This window comes from Loxodonta africana, chromosome 17 (assembly GCF_030014295.1).
Source record: "Loxodonta africana isolate mLoxAfr1 chromosome 17, mLoxAfr1.hap2, whole genome shotgun sequence".
NCBI lineage: Eukaryota > Metazoa > Chordata > Mammalia > Proboscidea > Elephantidae > Loxodonta > Loxodonta africana.
Genome location: NC_087358.1, coordinates 70445243 through 70466859, shown reverse-complemented (window position 1 = coordinate 70466859; position 21617 = coordinate 70445243). Strand labels below are relative to the sequence as shown.

The 21617-nt window shown below is 39.6% G+C and overlaps 1 protein-coding gene across 6 annotated transcripts in view; it reads left to right on the top strand.

Moving 5' to 3' along the window:
* The window catches only part of CAB39L (calcium binding protein 39 like), a 195727-nt gene that overhangs the window by 17249 nt on the left and 156861 nt on the right, over nucleotides 1–21617 (top strand). The window contains exon 3 of one of the 6 annotated variants that reach the window (XM_064270157.1): nucleotides 2328–2435. The exons of the other annotated variants lie outside the window; for them this stretch is intronic. The gene's annotated coding sequence lies outside the window, so the exon portion shown is untranslated. The remainder of the gene's footprint in view (nucleotides 1–2327; nucleotides 2436–21617) is intronic. 6 annotated transcript variants of the gene reach the window in all.

Below are 21617 nucleotides of genomic sequence, written 5' to 3'. Positions count from 1 at the left end.
GTGTGAAAGAAGCCAGACCAAAAGGTAATACGTACTGTTTATTCCATTTATGAACTACAACTTATCTGTAGTGACAGAAAGTATATCAAATGGAAGGGTACAGTGAGGGGAAGAAGAAAGGGATTACAAAGGGGTAGGAGGTAAGGATGATTGTTATATTCACTATCTTGATTGTGGCAGTGCTTTCATGGACATGCCTGTGTCAACACTTATCAGGTTGTACACTTTAACTATGTGCAATTTATTGTATGTCAATTATTTTCTAATACAGCTCTTTTTAAAATAATTAGGCAAGAATATAGAAGTAGTAACAGAGAGTCAAATCTTGATAACAGTTTTGTGAAGAGCCTGCAGATTGAGTTTGTCTTAGGTTGGGTTCTCTAGAGGAGCAAAATCAGTAAAGGGTTTATATAAATATATACAGAGAGATTTATTTCACGAGAGTGGCTCACATAGTTGTTGAGGCTGGCAAATCCAAATCCGTGATTCAGGCCTCAGGCATGAGGCTTCTACTGACTCATGTGATTGCAGAGGCTGATGAACCCCAAAACCGCAGGTCATTTGGAAGGTGGCTGATTTACTGGATTGCGGGAGCTGGCGAATCCCAAAATCTGCAGGTCAGGCAACAGGTTGTTAGCTCACGTCCCAAGAACCAGAGGTCAGAGGGCAATAAGTCAGATGCAGGATTGAGGGAGCGTGAGCTTTGCCAGAACACTCATATGTATTGGATGCAGGCCACTCCCCTTTCAACTGATTGGCTGCTTCCATCAGATCACAGAATGGTGGATGATTATTTAATATCTGCCAAACCACTGAGAATCATGGCCTAAGTTGACACATAACATTAGCTATCACAGTCCACCGCTTATAAACTTGGCACCTGTACACATCTCTTTAACCATATATAATCTCTAAGTAAAGACAATTGTAGAGTCATACTTGCACCTAACATGTTCCAACTAACTTGCATACAACTGAAAACACACTAGCCCCATTTACATCTTATATTTTATAATGAGTAATAGACTAAAGGAGGGAAGAAAACAAAGGTATATATATTGGTGTCGTTGCATGCCACTGAGTTGATTCTGACACACAGCGACCCTATAGGACTGGGTAGAATTGTCCCATAGGGTTTCCAAGGAGTGGCTGGTGGATTTGAAATGCCACCCTTTTGGTTAGCAGCCTGAGCTTTTAACCATTTTGCCACCAGTGCTTATATACGCACATATACACGCAAATATACGTGTATAACAAAACAAGAAAAAAATACTGATAACAATTACAGTCCTCATTTCTGCAACTGGTCAGGTGATCATAGCTGGTATTTAGAACAAACTTCTTCCACCACCCATTCCATATTCTCTTTGGCCTCAGTAAATACCTCAGCTGGTCATGGGTCTTTATCTGATGGGGTAACTCAAACTTCATTTCTGAAGCATCTGGGCCATTAGTAGTCTGTCGGAATTGGGTTGCTGTAGTTTTCCATTGATTTTAATCACAGGGCATCATAGTACTAAGAGACATCTTAAGAGGTCTCGTATATTCCAGACATACTCTTCTTTATCTCCATTATGTAATATCCATCTAATTTCCCCTTGGTAATCACAATCAGTCAAACCAACCAATACAGAAACTCCCTCCTTTGTTGACCCAGAGGCATGAGGAGCACAAAGTAGGCAGGTGACATTCTTAACTTGCAGTTCAGTAGAATCAATGTTGTGTTTCCTAGTGGGAGTATTCCTCCCTTTGGAACTAAGACCCCTAGACCCGCAGAGCATAGGTTCGCTGGGACAGGAAGCAAAAATTTCATGACTAGGTCACTACGGGTAATAGTAAGTGGTGTCACTCCCATTTCCATCCCTTGATTACTGGACCCATGAATTCTGGCTATGAGAGAAACAGCACCAGATATTGGATGCTGATTTAGAGCATACACAGCCTCCTGGAGAACGTTGCCCCACCTCTGTATTGTATTGTCACCCAGCTGGCACTGTAATTGTGTCTTTAGAAGGCCATTCCATCGGGCTATCAAGCCAGCTGCTTCAGGATGATGGGGAAAATGGTAAGACCAGTGAATTCCATAAACATGGGCCCATATTCACACTTCATTTGCTGTGAAGTGAGTTTCTAGATCCGAGGCAATGCCGTGTGGGATATCATGATGGTGGATAAGGCATTCTGTAATTCCACAGAAGGTAGTTTTGGCAGAAGCACTGCATGCAGGGAATGCAGATCTGTATCCAGAGTAAGTGTCTGTCCCACTAAGAACAAAATGCTGCCCTCTCCATGATGGAAGTAGTCCAATGTAATCAACTTGCCACCAGGTTGCTGGCTGATTACCTCGAGGAATGGTATCGTATCGAGGACTCAGTGTTGGTCTCTGCTGCTGGCAGATTAGGCACTCAGGAGTGGCTGTGCCCAAGTCAGCTTTGGTAAGTGGAAGTCCATGTTGCTGAGTGCATGTATAACCTCCATCCCTACTACCATGGCTGCTTTGTTTGTGAGCCCATTGGGCAATGATAGGAGTAGCTGTGAAAGGCGGCTGACTGATATCCACACGGTGTGTCATCCTTGTTAAAATCCTATCCACTTGTTAAAATCTTCTGCTGAGGTCATCCTTTGGTGAGCATTCACATGACACACAAATATCCTCACTTCTTTGGCCATACCTCTTCCTCATACCTCCTTTAATATACCCTCACTTTAACTTCAGACACCATTTGCGGTTGAGAATTCAATTGACGTTGTATTTCACCTTCTCATGCGGTAAGTCTCTGTGTTTGGTTTTCGGCAGTATCAATTTTGTTACTACAAGAAATAAGGCTTTCTGCAGTGAATTTAGGTCAGTGGGGGAGGAACAAGTCAGAAAAGGAGGGTGAGATTGGTTGCACAACTTGAGGAATGTAATCAATGGACAAAATTGTAATGTAGAAACTGTTGAATTGGTGTGTGTTTTGCTGTGTGTATTCTCAACAACAATAGCAAAATAAATAAAATTTCTAAAAGACGTATTGGAAAAAAATACAAATAATATTTGCATAATTTCAGGAAAGCCCTTTCTAGATATGATACCAAAAGCCCAAAAAATAAGGGAAAGGAGATGGACACATTAACACTTCATTTAAAAAATTCTGTTCATCAAAAAAGCACCATAGGGCAGAACCAAGATGGCGGAATAGACGACGCTTCCAGCGAGCCCTCTGTACAACAAAGACCAGAAAACACAAGTGAAACGAGTATATTTGTGACAAGCTGGGAGCCCTGAGCATCAAAGGTAAGCTTAGACAACGAACCGAGGGGCAGAGGAACGAAGAGGCCGTTCAGAAGCGGAGAGGAGTTACCAGACCTGAATTGCGGGGAGCCCTCAGGCACCATTCCCGGAGCGGCAGCAGTGGCAGGTGCAGGCTGGAACTAGTGTTCCGCTGCAATTTCCTCAGGGAGAAGTAGGCAACCACACAGCCTACTCACACCTCTGGAACCTGAGGAGAATGGCGCTCTCAGCAAAAGCTAAGTACTTGCGTATTTTACCACACACCACCCCACCCCCAAGCCGACTTCAGTGGCTAAATCCCTGGGCCTGAGATAGACCCTGGTGAGCACCTAGAGCCATCCTCCCGTCCTTGGGGAAGGAAAAAATTTGCAACTGGGGGGAAAAGATAATTTTCTAGCTCCGTTAACTGGGGGAGATCAAGAAAGAAGCGGCTCCTATCCAGACATAAACCGTCCGTGGACCTTAAGCACCTTTCCCTTCTGCGTGGACCTCTGTGCACCTATTTCGGGAGAATAGGCCTTTGTTGGCAAACTCCAGCCATTTCAGCTGTTCAGTGGAGAGGTGGGTGTTTGATGTTCGACATTCCTTTCCCTATTAAACAAGGTCCTCACCGACCCGCATCAGGGACCTAAGGACTGGTAGCTCCACTCAGGTCACCTAGCCACCCAAGACAGGGGTCCAAAGGTAACTGGTACCTCCCACTCCTTACAACAAAAAATTTGGGTGCCCATGGTCCCTCTGCAGAACCCACCCACCACCATGCTCTAGGGAACAGAGACGCGTTTTCCTCAGAGACACTTGGGGGTCGGTTCTCAGCCCCCTGCCTTGTTCAGAGTGTGACCCCCTGCTGCAATCAGATGTCGGTATATATGCCAATGACCCCTGCCCCTCTAAGACTGTAGGACAGAGCCTGTACCACAAACTTGATGATCAGCTACCTGGAAACCTGAACTGAATTCATACAAGAAAACTGAATGGACTCCTAGACTGAAATACCTGATAACAGCTCTAGCCAGCTGGGGACAGGACATGAGAGCTCCAAAGGTGAAAATAATCAAGCTAGCTCACTCAAGCAACCCATAGGGGTATACCAAAACAAAACAAAGCAAGCAGATACGAGACAGTAAGCAAGCATAAACTAATACAATAACTTATAGATGGCTCAGAGACAACAGTCAATATCAAGTCACATAAAGAAACAGACCATGATCACCTCAACAGGCTCTCAAAACAAAGAATCCAGGGATCTTCTAGATGAAAGTGCATTCCTGGAATTACCAGAGACAGAATACAAAAGTTTAATATACAGAACCCTTCAAGACATCAGGAAGGAAATGAGGCAATACGCAGAACAAGCCAATATGCAGATAAAGCAACTGAAGAAATTAGAAAGAATATTCAGGAACATAATGAAAAGTTTAATAAGCTGGAAAAATCCATAGACAGACAGCAATCAGAAATTCAGAAGATTAACAATAAACTTACAGAATTAGACAACTCAATATAAAGTCAGAGGAGCAGAATTCCTAGAATTTCTGAACTCGAAGATAAATCAATTGGCACTAATATATTTGAAGAAAAATCAGATAAAAGAATTTAAAAAAATGAAGAAACCTTAAGAATCATGTGGGACTCTATCAAGAGAAATAACCTACGAGTGATTGGAGTACCAGAAAATGTAGAGAAAATTGTTGAAGATTTGTTGCCAAAAAACTTCCCTGATGTTGTCAAAGATGAGAAGATACTTATCCAAGGTGCTCATCGAACTCCACATAAGGTAGATGTTAAAGTCACCAAGACATTTTATAGTCAAGCTTGCCAAAACCAAAGATAAAGAGAGAATTATAAGAGCAGCGAGGGTTAAATGAAAAGTCATCTACAAAGGAAAGCCAATAAGAATAAGCTCGGACTACTCAGCAGAAACCATGCAGGCAAGAAGGCAATGGGATGACATATTTAAAAAATTGAAGGAAAAAAGTTGCCTGCCAAAAATCATATATCCATCAAAACTGTCTCTTAAATAAGAAGGTGAAATTAAGACATTTCCAGATAAACACAAGTTTAGGGAATTCTTAAAAACCAAACCAAAACTACAAGAAATACTAAAGGGAGTTCTTTGGTTAGAAAATCAATAATATCAGGTATCAACCCAAGACTAGAACATTGGGCAGAGCAACCAGAAGTCAACCCAGACAGGAAAATACAAAAAAAAAAAAAAGCAAGATTATATTAAAAAAAAAAAAAGCCCAAAACAGGGTAACAGCGATGTTATTATACAAAAGAAGACAACATTAAAATAATAAAGAAGGACTAAGAAATGTAATCATACACCTTCCATATGGAGAGGAAGATACGGTGATACAAAGAAATAAAAGTTAGTTTTAAATTTAGAAAAATAGGGGTAAATAATAAGGTAACCACAAAGGAGACAAACTATCCTACTCCTAAAAATAAAATACAAGGAAAAAATACAGACTCAGCAGAAACAAAATGAACAACAACAAATATGAGGAAAGGAGAATATGTAAAGAAAATCTAGTCAGCACATAAAAATCAAGTGGGAAAAAGAAACTGTCAACACACAAAAAAAGACATCAAAATGATAGCCCTAAATTCATACTTATCCATAATTACCCTGAATTTTAATGGACTAAATGCACCAGTAAAGAGACAGAGAATGGCAAAATGGATTAAAAAACAAGATCCGTCTATATGCTGCCTACAAGAGACACACCATAGACTTAGAGACACAAACAAACTAAAACTCAAAGGATGGAAAAAAAATATATCATGCAAACAACAATCAAAAAAGAGCTGGAGTGGCAATATAAATTTCTGACAAAATAGACTTTAAAGTCAAGTCCATCATAAAGGATAAGGAAGGACACTGTATAATGATTGAAGGGACAATACACTGAGAAGGTATAACCATATTAAATATTTATGCACCCAGTGACAGGGCTGCAAGATACATAAAACAAACTCTATCAGCATTGAAAAGTGAGTTAGGTAGCTCCACAATAATAGTAGGAGACTTCAACGCACCAGTTTCGGTGAGGGACAGGACATCCAGAAAGAAGCTCAATAAAGACACAGATCTAAATGCCACAATCAACCAACTTGACCTCGTAGACATATACAGAACACTCCACCCAACACCAACCAAGTATACTTTCTTTTCTAGTGCACATGGAACATTCTCTAGAAAAGACCAAATATTAGGTCATAAAGCAAGCCTTAGCAGAATCCAAAATGTTGAAATATTACAAAGCATCTTCTCTGACCATAAGGCCATAAAAGTGGAAATCAATAACAGGAAAATCAGGGAAAATAAATCAAACACTTGGAAACTGAACAATACCCTGCTCAAAAAAGACTGGATTATAGAAGACATTAAGGATGGAATAAAGAAATTCATAGAATCCAACGAGAATGAAAACACTTCCTATTAGAACCTTTAGGACACAGCAAAAGTGGTGCTCAGAGGCCAGTTTATATCAATGAATGCACACATCTAAAAAGAAGAAAGGGCCAAGATCAAAGAATTATCCCTACAAGTTGAACAAATAGAGAGCAACAAAAGAAACCCACAGCCACCAGAAAAAAAACAAAGAATAAAAATTAGAGCTGGACTAAATGAAATAGAAAACAGAAAAACAATTGAAAGAATTAACAAGACCAAAAACTGGTTTTCTGAAAAAATCAACAAAATTGATAAACTACTGGCCGAACTGACAAAAGAAAAACAGGAGAGGAAGCAAATAACCCGAATAAGAAATGAGAGGGGCGATATTACAACAGACTCAACTGAAATTAAAAGAATCATATCAGATTACTATGAAAAACTATACTCAAACAAATTTGAAAACCTAGAACTTAATTGTGCTCTTGAGGAACCTTTACATAGATCAGGAGGCAGTTGTTTGGACAGAAGAAGGGGATACTGATAGGTTTAAAGTCAGGAATGGTGTGTGTCAGGGTTGTATTCTTTCACCATACCTGTTTGATCTGTATGCTGAACAAATAATACGAGAAGCTGGACTATATGAAGAAGAACGGGGCATCAGGATTGCAGGAAGACACATTAACAATCTGCATTATGCAGATGACACAACCTTGGTTGCTGAAAGTGAAGAGGACTTGAAGTACTTACTAATGAAGATCAAAGACCACAGCCTTCAGTATGGATTACACCTCAACATAAAGAAAACAAAAATCCTCACAACTGGACCAATGAGCAACATCATGATAAACGGAGAAAAGATTGAAGTTGTCAAAGATTTCATATTACTTGGATCCACAATCAACAGCCATGGAGGCAGCAGTCAAGAAATCAAAAGACGCGATGCACTGGGCAAATCTGCTGCAAGGGACCTCTTCAAAGTGTTGAAGAGCAAAGATGTCATCCTGAAGACTAAGGTGTGCCTGATCCAAACCATGGTATTTTCAATCACATCATATGCATGTGAAAGCTGCACAATGAATAAGGAAGACCAAAGAAGAGTTGACACCTTTGAATTGTGGTGTTGGCGAAGAATATTGAATATACCGTGGACTGCCAAAAGAACGAAGAAATCTGTCTTGGAAGAAGTGCGGCCAGAATGCTCCTTAGAGGCAAGGATGGCGAGACTGCATCTACTTTGGACATGTTGTCAGGAGGGATCAGTCCCTGGAGGAGGACACGATACTTGACAGTACAGGGTCAGCAGAAAATAGGAAGACCTTCAACGAGGTGGGTTGACACAGTGGTTGCAACAATGAGCTCAAGCATAACAACGATTGTAAGGATGGTGCAGGACCGGGCAGTGTTTCATTCGTTGTGCATAGCATCACTTGAGTTGGAACTGACTCGATGGTACCTAACAACAACAACAACAACAACAAGAGATGGGTGAATTCCTAGAAACACACTACCTACCTAAACTAACACAAACCGAGGTCAAACAACTAAATAGACCCATAACAAAAGAAGAGATTGAAAAGGTAATTTAAAAACTCCCAAAGGAAAAAAGCCCTGGTCTGGACGGCTTCACTGCAGAGTTCTACCAAACTTTCAGAGAAGAGTTAATACCACTACTACCAAAGGTATTTCAGAGCATATAAAAGGACGGAATACTACCCAACTCATTCTATGAAGCCACCATCTCCCTGATACCAAAACCAGGTAAAGACATTACAAAAAAAGAAAATTACAGACCTATATCCCTCATGAACATACATGCAAAAATCCTCAACAAAATTCTAGCCAATAGAATTCAACAACATATCAAAAAAATAATTCACCATGACCCAGTGGGATTCATACCAGGTATGCAGGGATGGTTCAACATTAGAAAAACAATTAATGTAATCCACCACATAAATAAAACAGAAGATGGCGAATCACATGGTTTTATCAATTGATGCAGAAAAGACCTTTGACAAAGTTCAACACTCATTCATGATAAAAACTCTCAGCAAAATTGGAATGGAAGGAAAATTCCTCAACATAATAAAGGGCATTTATAGAAAGCCAACAGCCAGCATCACCCTAAGTGAACAGAACCTGAAAACATTCCCATTGAGATGGGGAACCAGACAAGGATGCCCTTTATCACCACTCTTATTCAACATTGTGCCGGAAGTCCTAGCCAGAGCAGTTAGGCTACATAAAGAAGTAAAGGGCATCCAGATTGGCAAGAGAGAAGTAAAAGTATCTTTATTTGCAGATGGCATGATCTTATATGCAGAAAACCCTAAGGAATCCTCCAGAAAACTACTGAAACTAATGGAAGAGTTCAGCAGAGTATCGGGATACAAGATAAATGTACAAAAATCAGTTGGATTCCTCTACACCAACAAAAAGAACATCGAAGAGGAAATCACCAAATCAATGCCATTTCCAGTAGCCCCCAAGAAGATAAAATACTTAGGAATAAATCTTACCAGAGATGTAAAAGACTTATACGAAGAAAACTACAGTATACTTCTGCAAGAAACCAAAAGAGACTTACGTAAGTGGAAGAACATACCTTGCTCGTGGCTAGGAAGACTTAGCCTTATAAAAATGTCTGTTCTACCAAGAGCGATCTATACATGTATTGCAATTCTGATCCAAATCCCAATGACATTCTTTAATGAGATGGAGAAACAAATCACCAACTTCATATGGAAGGGAAAGAGGCCCCGGATAAATAAGGCATTACTGAAAAAGAAGAACAAAGTGGGAGGCCTTACTTTACCTGATTTTAGAACCTATTATACTGCCACAGTAGTCAAAGCAGCCTGGTACTGGTACAACAGATACATGGACCAATGGAACAGAATTGAGAATCGAGACATAAATCCATCCACATATGAGCAGTTGATATTTGACAAAGGCCCCAAAACAGTTACATGGGGAAAAGACAGTCTTTTTAACAAATGGTGCTGGCATAACTGGATATCCATCTGCAAAAAAATGAAACAAGACGCATACCTCACTCCATACAGAAAAACTAACTCAAAGTGGATGAAAGACTTAAATATAAAATCTAAAACGATAAAGATCATGGAAGAAAAAATAGGGACAACGTTAGGATCCCTAATACATGGCATAAACAGTATACAAAACATTATAAAGAATGTAGAAGGAAAACTAGATAACTGGGTGCTCCGAAAAATCAAGTACCTATGCTCATCCAAAGCCTTCACCAAAAGAGTAAAAAAGACTACATACCGGTTGGGAAAAAGTTTTTAGGTATGATATTTCTGATCAGCGCCTGATTCTAAAAGCTACGTGATACTGCAAAAACTCAACTGCAAAAAGACAAATGACCCAATTAAAAAATGGGCAAAAGATATGAGTAGACACTTCACTAAAGAAGACATTCAGGTAGCTAACAAATATATGAGGAAATGTTTATGATCATTAGCCATTAGAGAAATGCAGGTCAAAAGTACAATGAGATTTCATTGCACTCCAACAAGGCTGGCATTAATCCAAAAAACACAAAATAATAAATGTTGGAGAGGCTGTGGAGAGATTGGAACACTTCTACACTGCTGGTGGGAATGTCAAATGGTACAACCACTTTGGAAATCGATTCAGCGGTTCCTTAAAAAGCTAGAAATAGAACTACCATACAATCCAGCAATCCCACTCCTTGGAATATATCCTAGAGAAATAAGAGCCTTTACACGAACAGATATCTGCACACCCATGTTTACTGCAGCACTGTTTAGAATAGCAAAAAGATGGAAGCAACCAAGGTGCCCATCAGTGGATGAATGGATAAATAAATTATGGTATATTCACACAATGAAATACTACGCATCAATAAAGAACAGTGAGGAACCTGTGAAACATTTCATAACATGGAGGAACCTGGAAGGCATTATGCTGAGTGAAATTAGTTGCAAAAGGACAAATATTGTATAAGACCACTATTATAAGAACTTGAGAAATAGTTTAAACTGAGAAGAAAACATTCTTTTGTGGTTATGAGAGGGGTCAGGGAGGGAGGGTGGGAAAGGGGCATTCACTAATTAGGTAGTAGATATGAACTACTTTAGGTGAAGGGAAAGACAGCACACAGTACAGGGGAGGTCAGCACAATTGGATTAAACCAAAAGCAAAGAAGTTTCCTGAATAAACTGAATGCTTCAAAGGCCAGCGTAGAAGGGGCAGGGGTCTGGGGACCATGGTTTCAGGGGATATCTAAGTCAATTGGCATAATAAAATCTATTAAGAAAACATTCTGCATACCACTTTGAAGAGTGGTGTCTGGGGTCTTAAACGCTAGCAAGCAGCCATCTAAGATGCATCAATTGGTCTCAACCCACCTGGATCAAAGGACAATGAAGAACACCAAGGACACAAGGTGATTACAAGCCCAAGAGACAGAAAGAGCCATATGAACCAGAGACTACATCATCCTGAGACCAGAAGAACTAGATGGTGCCTGGCTACAACCGATGACTGCCCTGACAGGGAGCACAACAGAGAACCCCTGAGAGAGCAGGAGAGCAGTGGGATGCAGACCCCAAATTCTCATAAAAAGACCAGACTTAATGGTCTGACTGAGACTAGAAGGAACCTGGTGGTCATGGCCCCCAGACCTTCTGTTGGCCCAGGACAGGAACCATTCCTGAAGCCAACTGTTCAGATATGGGTTGGACTGGATAATGGGTTGGAGAGGGATGCTGGTGAGGAGTGAGTTTCTTGGATCAGGTGGACACTTGGGACTGTGTTGGCTTCTTCTGTCTGGAGGGGAGATGAGAGGGTGGAGGGGTTAGAAGGTGGTGAAATGGACGTGAAAAGAGAGAGTGGAGGGAGAGAGCGGGCTGTCTCATTAGGGGGAGAGTAATTGGGAGTGTGTAACAAGGTGTATATGGGTTTTTGTGTGAGAGACTGACTTGGTTTGTAAACTTTCACTCAAAGCACAAATATATATATATATATAAATAAAAATCACCATAATAATACAAGGAGCATCTACTTAGAGTAGGATCCAAGGTGGGGGTTGGCTGCACACATCTCTTTCTTCATTTATGTGTGATTTTTCTGTCTGGTTGCATTTGATGTATCTTTTTGGTGGGTATCCAGCAAGTTGTAGAGTGATTGCTTTAACAACACATGGGTATTCTGCCAATTATTTTGAAATATTTGGTATAGTAAAACCCAAATGGTTTTAAAATTCATTTATAATATCACAAGTAATTTCAACATTTTATCTGTAAACGAAAGAAAAGAGTTGTAAGATTCTCTTAGTATCAACTCTTAAAAAAAATAAGTCTTTTTTCAGAACACAGTGGTAATTTTCAGGTCTTGCATGTGGCACTTGAGTTGTGACTCTGAAGCTTTGAGCTCATCCCTTTCTTTGTCAAGCGAAATTAGGTTGAACCAATGAGCTTCCTTATACTTCTCATTCTGACAGAATTATAAAAAAGTGTCAGATATGCAGTCACCCAGAGCCTTGTCTCTCACAAATATTTGATCCAATGGTGGTGATTTTTTGCGTTCCTATTTCCACCCCATGCCATAGATTAACAGTGCCCCCTTTACTACTGGAGGCAGAGTCATCAATGCATTCAAGACTAGCCAGAGTTGAGAATGAATTTAGAAAACTTATGGAACATTCTTGGTACCAAATGTCTTAGGCTGGTTTCTCTTGAGGAGCAAAATCAGTGAAGCATGTATATAAGTATATGTTGTCTTTGTTAGGTGCCATCAGGTTGATTCTGACTCATGGTGACCTTGTATACAACAGAACAAAACCCTGCCCAGTCTGGTGCCATCCTGCTATGTTTGAATCCATTGTTGTAACCACTGTGTCAATCCATCTCATTGAGGGTCTTACTCTTTTTTGCTGACCCGCTATTTTACCAAGCATGATGTGCTTCTCCAAGGAGTGGTCTCTCCTGATAACACGTCCAAAGTGTGTGAGACGAATTCTCGCCATCCTTGTTTCTAAGGAGCATTCTGACACTACTTCTTCCAGGGCAGATTTGTTCGTTTTTCTGGCACCCCGTGGTATATTTAGTATTTTTTCCCCACAACATAATTCACGTGCATCAATTCTTCTTCTGTCTTTATTCATTGTCCAGCTTTCACAATCATATGAGATGATTGAAAATACCTGGGCTTGGGTCAGGCACACCTTAGTCCTCAAAGTGGCATTTTTTCTTCTTAACACTTTAAAGAGATCTTTCCCAGCTGATTTGCCCAATGCAATGCATCATTTGATTTCTTGACTACTGCTTCCATGGACATTGACTGTAGATCCAAGTAAAATGAGGTCTTTGACAATGTTAATATTTATTATTTTCTCCATTTATCATAATGTTGCTTATTGGTCCAGTTGTGAAGATTTTTGTTTTCTTTATGCTGAGGTGTAATCCATACTAAAGGCTGTGGTCTTTGATCTTCATCAGTAAGTGCTCAAGTCCTCTTCACTTTCAGCAAGGAGTGTTGTGTCATCTGCATATAACCAAGTTGTTAAGGTCTAGGAGCCATTTTGTCTCTTTTAGGTAATCTTAACACATGTCTACTGATTTTCTGTGGCAAATTTTAGTTTAAATTCCTAGAGAGCAATCTTATTTTTTATAGCAGTTCTACATTATTGGGGTCACCTTGTTTTACATCCAGCTATCTAAACCATAAGAAAGCTATCTTTTTTCACAGCATTAGCAGTATGAAAAATAGCATCTGTAGTTAAGTATAAATTTCTAATTCTGTAACTTAAATGTAAATTAAATATCATAGATCAAAATCAACTTCAGGCTGATTAAAGGAAAACAAGTGTTATAGCCAGTAGGGATATTTATCAACTTTGTAGGCAACTGTAGCTCTCTCAGCTTTGGAGTAAAAAAAAAAAAATTGAATAGTATTTTATAGAGTATAACATGCTATGTAACATTTTTTGTACAAATGAATGTCACTAAAACCAAAATGAATAAAAAGGAAGCAGATTAACAGAAATATTTATGAGAAATAAAGAACTTACTAAATTTTTTAAGAGAAATCTCAAGACCTTGGTAGAAAAATGAATTACAGATATGAACTTACAGTTCTCATAAGAGAAAATTCAGAAACACACACAAAGGGAAATGTTCACTCTCACAAGTAAGCAACAAATGCAAATTAAAACCAGGAGAGGTATTTTATATCTTTCCAAATAGGCGAGAATTAAAAAGGATACTTAGAGCTGGTGAGCTCCTGATGAAACTGGTGTACGCCTGTGCTTGAGGTGTTTTAAATTAGCATAATACTTTTAGAAATCGGTGTGTACCAAGGATCTTAAAATGTACATTTTCACCCAGTAGAACTATTTGTGGGAATTTATCCTAAGAGAGTAACCCAAAATAGGGAGGGCAGTAAATTGCATGAAATTTTTTGCTACAGGATTTACCATAAAAAAGCAAATCAAACCTGTTGCCATCAAGTCGATTCCAATTGATAATGACCGTATAGGACAAAGTAGGACTGCCCCATAGGGTTTCCAAGGAGTGCTTGGTAGATTAGAACTGCCAACCTTTTGTTTAGCAGCCGTAGCTATTAACCACTACACTACCAGGGTTTCCAGACTGACCATGAGAGTGATAAATAGGAAATAATCTAAGTGTCAGCAGTAGTGGGTTAGGTAAATTACTATAGTTTAATACCATGCATGTCTCAAAAATGATAGTTAAGACTAGAAACATGGTTAATGTTTTATGTAGTGAGTGAAACAAGTAAGGTAAAATTTCATATTATTACTACAGTTATGTGGAATGTATATACATGTGATTTAAAAAAGGCATTAGGAAATACTCTGAAAGAAAAATAGTTTTTGTATTAAGAAGGTGGGATTTTATGTTTGTTTTTGTCCCTAAATTTTTAAAGTATTTTTAGTGGGAAAAATTCAACTTAAATGAATTAACTAAGTGAATCTTTATTGACTTAGAACTATGGCATACATGGTTTTCTTAGAATTAATTGAGGACTTAAGTAAATTCTCAAATATTTAATTTTTTTTTTTTTTGGTGCTTTGAAATGAAATTTTTGTATACTTCACATGTTCTAATTCTCTGGCATTAGTATATAGGAATGTCATTGATTTGATTGGAATAGTTACTCTGTTTTGTAAATCAGCTGAATAAATTGTATTTTACTCAAAAAGCTTGCTTACTTGAGTTACCATCAAGTCACACAAGATACTTTACTAACTAGACATAAGTGCATGTCTAGTTACAAAACCACCAAACCCATTGAATGTCTAGTTAGAGAGGTAAAAGTTATCTGCTAATGATGAGTCCATGAATTATTTTCTCTCAGTTATTAAAGCTAAATACTGTATTGCAAATGGTTTTGATGTTTTCATATAAAGAAAATCATGGTAGTATAATGTATATACTTACCTTAATTCTCCTTAGGTGAGAATGGGATTGATTCAGACATGATTCTGTTGTCCCCAAGTAGATAATCTGGGTTCAGAGAATTGAATGTGTATGTGATCTGTAATTCAGAGGACTGCTGGAACAGAATGAAACTTATGTGCACAAGGGGTTTAATCATTGCAAATTGTTCTGGTAGTTATAACAGACTTTTTTTCCTTTTTTTTTTTTTTAATTGTGCTTTAAGTGAAAGTTTACAAATGAAGTCAGTCCCTCATACAAAAACTTAGATACACCTTGCTATGTACTCCTAGTTGTTCATCCCCTAATAAGACAGCACCCCCCTCCTCTCCACCTTGTATTCGCTATGTCCATTCAGCCAGCTCCTGTCCCCCTCTGCATTCTCATCTTGCCCTCAGACAGGAGCTGCCCACATAGTCTCATGTGTCTACCAGAGTCAAGAAGCTCACTCCTCACCAGTATCATTTTCTATCTTATAGTCCAGTCCAATCCCTGTCTGAAGAGTTGGCTTTGGGAATGGTTCCAGTCTTGGGCTAACAGAAGGTCTGGGGACTATGACCTCTGGGGTCCTTCTAGTCTCAGTTAGACCATTAAGTCTTGTTTTTTTATAAGAATTTGAGGTCTGCATCCCACTGTTCTGCTCCTCCATCAGGGATTCTCTGTTGTGTTCCCTGTCAGGGCAGTCATCAGTTGTAGCTGGGCACCATCTAGTTCTTCTGGTCTCAGGCTGGTGTAGTCTCTGATTTATGTGGCCCCTTCTGTCTCTTGGGCTCATATTTACCTTGTGTCTTTGGTGTTCTTCATTCTCCTTCCTTTGCACCAGGTGGGTTGAGACCAATCATGAAAATGTCAGTACTACTTGAAGTGATATATACATATAATGTAATCCTGATCCAAATTCCAACAGCATTTTTCAATGAGATGGAGAAACAAACCACAACTTTATATGGAAGAGAAAGAGGCAAATAAATAAACCAAAAACCAAACCAAACCCAGTGCCATCAAGTCAATTCCGACTCATAGCAACCCTATAGCACAGAGTAGAACTGCCCCATACAGTTTCCAAAGAGCACCTGGCTGGCGGATTCGAACCACCAACCCCTTGGTTAGCAGCTGTAGCACTTAACCACTATGACACCAGGGTTTCCACATAAGTAAAGCATTATTAAAAAAGAAGTACAAAGTAGGAGGCCTCACACTTCCTAATCTCAGAATTTACTAATAAGTTGTGGTAGTCAATGACAGACAGACCAATGGAATAGAATTGAGAACTTAGAAGTAAATCCATCCACCTCTGGGCAGCTGATCTTCAATAAAGGGGCCAAAGTCCATTAAATGGAGAAGAGACAGTCTCTTTAACAAATGGTGCTGGCAAAACTGGTTATCTATCCATAGAGAAATGAAGTAAGACCAATACCTCACCCCATACTCAAAAACCAACTTAAAATGGATCAAAGATCTAAGCATAAAACCTAAAATTATAAAGATCATGGAAGAAATACAGACAATGCTAGAAGCCCTAATAAAAACCTAACCTACTGCCCTAATACATGGCACAAATAGCATAACAAATGTAATTAAAAATGCACAAACAGCAGAAGTTAAACTAAATAAATGGGACATCCTAAAAATTAAACACCTATGCTCAACAAAAAACTTCTCCAAAATAGTCAAAAGAAAAGCTATAGGCTGGGAAAAAAAAAAATTGGCTATGACATATCCAACAAGGGTCTGTCTAATCTCTAAAATTTATAGAACACTTCAACACTTTGACAACAAAAAGACAAACAATCCAATTAAAAAATGGGCAAAGGCTATGAATAGGCACTTCACCAAAGAAGACATTCAGTCGGCAAACAAACACATGAAGAAATGCAGTCATTAGCCATTAAAAAAAAAAAAAATGGCTAATTAGAGAGATGCAAATCAAAACTACAATGAGATACCATCTCACCCTGACATTACTGGCACTAATACAAAAAAAAAAAAGATTACAAATGTTGGAAAGGTTGCAGAGAGACTGGAACTCTTATGCACTTTTCGTGGAAATGTAAAATGGTACAACCGCTACGGAAAGTGGTGTGGCGCGGCCTTAAAAAGCTAGACATAGAAATACCATGTGATCGAGCAATCCCATTCCTAGGTTTGTACCCCAGGAAAATAAGAGCCATGACATGAATAGACATGTGCGCTCACATGTTCATTGCAGCAGCACTCCCAGTAGCAAAACGATGGATATAACCTAAGTACCTATCAGTGGATAAATGGATAAACAAACTATGGTACATATGCACGATGGTATACTATGAACGATAAAGAATAATGATGAGTCCACAAAACATTTCACAACACGGATGAACTCAGAAGACATTATGCTGAGTGAGATAAATCAATCATAAAAAGACAAATATTGTATGAGACCACTACTATAAAAAATCAAGAAATAGGTTACACACACACAATTCTTTGATGCTTACCAGGGATGGGAGGGGGAGGGAGGGAAAATCACCAATTAGAAAGAAGACGAATGTTAATATTGGTGAAGGGAAAGTAAGGGAGAAGTCAGCACAGCAGGACCAAGGCAAAAGAAGGCACTGAGAGGAGTGTAAGAATAAATAAAGGAGTGTAAGAATAACATAGACAGCCCTACAACAGTAGCATCATATCCAGTCTAGGAATGGATATATAGGTAGAGAAGTATGCTAAAAAGGAGTGGGAGGGTGCAAGGGAGCACACCCACCTGGGTATATAGATTGGGTTGTGGATATTACTACATACACATTTGTAGATGCTTCGTGTATGTTAGTATAGACAATAGAACACACAAGGGGCATAATCATGGAAACTTCCTAGATATAACCAAACACCTTGTGGGGCAGGGTTACTAGGCTCGAAAGCTGAGGACCATAGATTCAGAGGCTATCCATGTCAATTGGCATAACATAGTTCACAAAAACAGTGTTGTACACCCTACTTCAGTGAGTAGCATCTGGGATCTCTTAAAAGCTTGTGAGCAGCCATCTAAGATACTATTCATCTCATCCCGGCCAGAGCAAAGGAGAATTGAGAAAACCGAAAGCTTGAGGGAGCAATTAGTCTAAAGGACTAATGGACCAGATGAATCACAGCCTCCATGACCCTGAGACCAGAAGGACTAGTTAGTGCCCAGCTACCACTACTGACCACTCGGATGGGGATCACAATAGACGGTCTCAGGCAGAGCAGGGAAAAAAATATAGAACAAAAATCACATCCATAAAAAAGACCAAATTTACTGGCCTGATAGAGACTGGAGGATCCCCTGAGACTATGGCCCTAAGACACCCATCTAACATGGAATTGAAGCCATCCCCAGAGACCACATTTCAGCCAAACAATAGACAGGCCTACAAAATAAACTGTAACACCCAAGAGGAATGCTCCTTAGAGGAGTTAATTATTTGCGTCCAACAGGACAAAATCTGCCCCAAAACAAAGATGAGAAGGCAGCAAGGGGTAGGAAAACTAGATGAAAGGTAACGGGGAGCACAGGGTGGAAATGGGGAGAGTGCTGACACATCGAGGGGACTGTGACCCAATGTCTTGGAAATATTGTTTGTACAGATTGTTGAATGGGAAACTATTTTGCTCTGTAAACCTTCATGTAACGCACAATAAAACATTAAAAATAAATAAAGGCAGGGTTGTGACTGTAGAATCTTTTGTTAATATTTCAGAAAGACCTCAGGTAGTACCTCAGTGCATTTCAGTCAGATAAAAGGCCTTCTAAAGATTTTAAGGGTGTGGCACAGATCCATTCAATTAAACAACAGGGCTTCTAAGAAGCTTAAGGATGCTATTCTTACACCTCAACCAACTCAGAAGCTCAAAGTAGAGAAAGGCTTGTCTGGAAGAGATTCAAGCATATAGCTTTTGTCTGATGCATGAACCCCAGTAGGATTGATAGGATACCCAACCTACTTTCAGAGAATTACATTGGAAGGTTCACAGACTGCTTAAACTAAAAGGGACGGTGAAGGTACAAAATGAAAACAGGCCTTTAGGCTCCCAAACTTCTTTAAGCAACAAGTATGCTGAGTGAAATTAGTCAGTTGCAAAAGGACAAATATTGTATAAGACCACTATTATAAGAACTTGAGAAATAGTTTAAACTGAGAAGAAAACATTCTTTTGTGGCTATGAGAGTGGGGGAGGGAGGGGCATTAAAGGAAAGAAAAAAAAAAAGTAGGCTGAGAAAGCTGTTCAGTGGCAAACGTGCTACCTTTCATGAGTGGAGCCCTGTTGGCACAGTGGTTAACCAGAAAGATGCCAGTTCGCACCCTCCAGCTGCTCTGCAGGAAAAAGATTTTGCAGTCTGCTTCAATAAAGATGTAGTCTTGGAAACCCCATGGGGCAGTTCTACTCTGTCCTGTAGGGTTGCTATCAGTCAGAATCGATGCAACTGCTTTGGGTTTTCCCTTTCATAAAAAAGTAAGGATGACTCGGAGGGTTGAACCAAGAACCTAGAGGGTGGGGCCCACAGCCATGGAGAGTCATTTCCTGACAAGAGTAGGACTGAGTCCTGATCAAGAAACTTCCAACATTTGCCTAGCTGGATTTCAGTTACCACTGTGTGCTTCCCAGTTCCCCCCTTTTTGAACAGCAATGTCTGTGACCCAAAATTGAGTGTGTAGGGGACACATAGCTCCGGAGTTGGCAAACCTTTTCTATAAAGGGTCAAATAAGACTTTTTGGCATGTGGGTCATTTGGTCTCCATTAAATTACTCCCATCTGCCTTTGTCTTGAGAAAGCAGTTATAGACAATAAGTACATGAATGGGCATGGCCAGATTGGCCCAAAGGCCATAGTTTGCTAACCCCTGCTTTAGCTCACTGGTCTATAGAGCAAGAGGAACTGTGTCCAGGAGGAGTACTTGAGGAATTAGACCAGCGGAGCCTCATCCACACCTGGATCTGATTTAGTTGAATGAGCTGTTAGACTTTGAGCCAATGCTTTTGTAATAGGATGACACTTTGGGGTTCTTGGTAGACGGTGAGTGTATTTTGCATGCAGGAGAGACAGGCAGATTATCAAATAGGCAAAGTAAGCACGGTGCTTACTTTGCTTACCAGATCATCTATAGTGAACAATTTCACATTTTTTCACCACATCAAAGATTCTGCTTCTAGGTATGGTTGGCATCTGTCTCTCTTCCAACCCCACATTACCTTCCTACAGAATCAAAGCTTCTTTTCAAATTTACAATCCCTATTAGGGACGGATTACCCAGTAAGCCAGGTAATCAGAACTGATTTGTGCTGACTTAATAATCTGTAGTGAACGATTTCACATGTTTTTCACCACATCAAAAATGATTGCAGCAGTACATCAACAGGGAACTGCCAGAAATTCAAGCCAGATTCAGAAGAGGACATGGAACCAGCGATATTATTGCTGATGTCAGATGGATCTTGGCTGAAAGCAGAGAATACCGGAAATATGTTTACTTGTGTTTTATTGACTACGCAAAGGCATTTGACTGTGTGGATCGTAACAGATTATAGATAACATTGCAAAGAATGGGAATTCCAGAACACTTAAATGTGCTCCTGAAGAACCTGTACATAGACTAAGAAGCAGTTGTTAGAATAGAACAAGGGGATACCACGTGGTTTAAAATCAGGAGCAGTGTGCGTTAGGGTCGTATCCTCTCATCATACTTACTCAAGCTGTATGCTGAGCAAATAATCAGAGCAGCTGGACTATGTAAAGAAAAACATGGCCTCAGGATTGAAGGAAGACTCATTAACAACCTGCAATATGCAGGTGACACAGCCTTGCTTGCTGAAAGTGAAGAGGACTTGAAGCACTTACTGATGAAAATCAAAGACTACAGCCTTCAGAATGGATTACGCCTCAACATAAAGAAAACAAAAATCCTCACAACTGGACCAATAAGCAACATCACGATAAACGGGGAAAAGATTGAAGTTGTCGAGGATTTCATTGTTCTTGGATCCACAATCAACGCCCATGGAAGCAGCAGTCAAGAAATCAAACGACACATTGCATTGGGCAAATCTGCTGGAAAAGACCTCTTTAAAGTGTTAAAAAGTAAAGATGTCACTTTGAGGGCTAAGGTGTGCCTGACCCAAGCCATAATATTTTCAATCAGCTCATACGCATGTGAAAGCTGGACAGTGAATAAGGAAGACCAAAAAAAAGAATTGATGACTTTGAATTACGGTATTGCCGGAAGAGCAAACAAATCTGTCTTGGAAGGAGTACAGCCAGAATGGTTGTTAGAAGTGAGGAGAACCAGACTTCATCTCGTGTACTTTGGGCATATTATTAGGAGGGAACAGTGCCTGGAGAAGGACATCATACTCTGTAGAGTAGACAGCAAAAAAGAGGAAGACCCTCAGTGAGATGGATTGACGCAGTGGCTGTAACATGATCTCAAATATAGCAATGACTGTGAGGATGGCGCAGGACAGGGTCATGTTT